The sequence below is a fragment of the Pteronotus mesoamericanus genome, unplaced genomic scaffold (assembly GCF_021234165.1).
Source record: "Pteronotus mesoamericanus isolate MK-2021 breed Mesoamerican mustached bat unplaced genomic scaffold, CSHL_Meso_final contig_25, whole genome shotgun sequence".
NCBI lineage: Eukaryota > Metazoa > Chordata > Mammalia > Chiroptera > Mormoopidae > Pteronotus > Pteronotus mesoamericanus.
In genome coordinates, this window is record NW_026555105.1 from 18598509 (window position 1) to 18600534 (window position 2026).

The 2026-nt window shown below is 43.5% G+C and overlaps 1 pseudogene; it reads right to left on the reverse strand.

Moving 5' to 3' along the window:
• Positions 1-468: 468 nt before the first annotated feature.
• Positions 469-1759, reverse strand: LOC129070473 (tubulin alpha-1C chain-like; annotated as a pseudogene).
• Between the last annotated feature and the right edge of the window lie 267 nt (positions 1760-2026).

Here is a 2026-nt window from a genome sequence, read left to right on the forward strand (position 1 = left end):
TTTCCCACGTATCAGGCTATTTCTCATTTCCATCACAATTGTCAACCAGTTTTTATTTGTTTGTTTGTTTGTTTGTTTTGGGGGGGATTCAGAGATATCCGAGATGTAACATCTGGTTTATTTATCAAATGACTAGGAGGATCAAGTGATTGATATAAATATAAGATATTCCTGCTAATTAATTCATGATTCCTGACTTCTAAAATATTGGTTATTCTAGGTAACTTCTTGGTCCTGAAATGATTATATCTGGAGCAAGGTGACATTTTGTTATTTCTCAAGATATTCACTTTTCAAGTTTGAACACATTGTTAACAGCCTCTAATTTATTATAAATTTATTTATTTATTAATTTATTTTTAAGTAAAAAGTCACTTTTATTAACAAGTTTGGGACACAATGGACTCCACAGAATAATGGAAATAAGACAGTCCCAAGACACCGGAGTGTAACACTGCAGCAGACAAGTTAATACTCTTCACCCTCATCCTCTCCTTCAGCATTATCTGCTCCATCTTCCTCATAATCCTTGTTAAGGGAAGCTGTGTCCTCATGGGCCTCAGAAAACTCCCCTTCCTCCATCCCTCATTCATATGTACCAGTGGACAAAGGCCCACTTGGCATATATCAGGTCGAACCTGTGGGGAGCCCAGGCCTCAGCAACATCTGTCGTGTCGTTCGGCATACACACAGCTCACTGCACTTTGGCCAGGCTTCCATGAGGTACCATAGTGAAAAGTTGGTAATTAATGCCAACTTTGAAGCCAGTGGGACATCAGTCCACAAACTGGATGATATATTTGGTCTTGATGGTGGCAATGGTGGCACTTACGTCTTTGGGAACCGTGTCACCATGATACAATAGGCAGCAAGCCATGTATTTACTGTGGCAAGGGTCACATGTCACCATCTGGTTGGCTGGCTCAAAGCACACATTGGTGATCTCTGCTACATTAAGCTGTTCATGGTAGGCTTTCTCAGAAGAGGTGACAGGGACATATGTGGCCAGAGGGAAGTAAATCCAGGGCTAGGGCACCACACTGGTTTGAAATTCGGTCAGATCAATATTCAGGTTCCATCAAACCTGAGGGAAGCAGTGATGGAGGACACAACCTGGCCAATAAGGCCGTGAAACTTAGCGTAGGTTGGGGACTCAACATCAAGGTTTCTATGACAGATGTCATAGATAGCCTCATTTTCAAACATGAATGCACAGTCAGGGTGCTCCAGGGTGGTGTGGGTGGTGGGGATGGAGTGGTGGGGTTCAACTGCAGCTGTGGAAACCTAGGGGGGCTGGGTAAATGGAGAACTCCAGCTTGGACTTCTTGCCATAATCAACAGACATTCCATCAGCAGGGAGGTCAACCCAGAACCAGTTCCCCTACCAGAGCTGTGGAAAACCAAGAAGCCCTGAAGCTCTATGCACTGGTCGGCCACTTTCTGAATTCAGTCTAAGACGAGGTCAATGATCTCCTTGCCTGTGGGCATAGTTATTGGCGGCATCTTCATTGCCTGTGATGAGCTGCCCAGGGTAGAAGGGCTGGCAGTAGATAACAGTGTGAACTTCATCAATGATGGTGACAAACACTGCCCTAGGCACATGCTTGTCAGTGCCTGTCTCACTGAAGAAGGTACTGAAGGTTATCTCCCTGACTCCAAAGGTTTTGTCACTTGGCATCTGGCTATCGGGCTGGATGCCATATTCCAGGAAGTAGAACTCCCAACAGGCATTGCAGGTCTGGACATCAGCCTGGCCAATGTGAATGGGGTTGCACTCACAGGTAACTGAGACTTGTAGGGCTCCAGGGGCTGGAGGAAGCAAGGGGACAGAGAAAAGGACCTCTCACTGACAGACTACCAAGGAGTCTGGGGAGAAGTCTATTATAATTTTACATTCCAAATTCCTATTAATTTTTTTCTGAATTTAATTTCTATTATAAAATGAATTAAACATTAACAATTTAAAAGCATTTTTTTCCTTAATAATTTTTCCCAGTGTATATATCAGATTATTCCAAGAAATTCT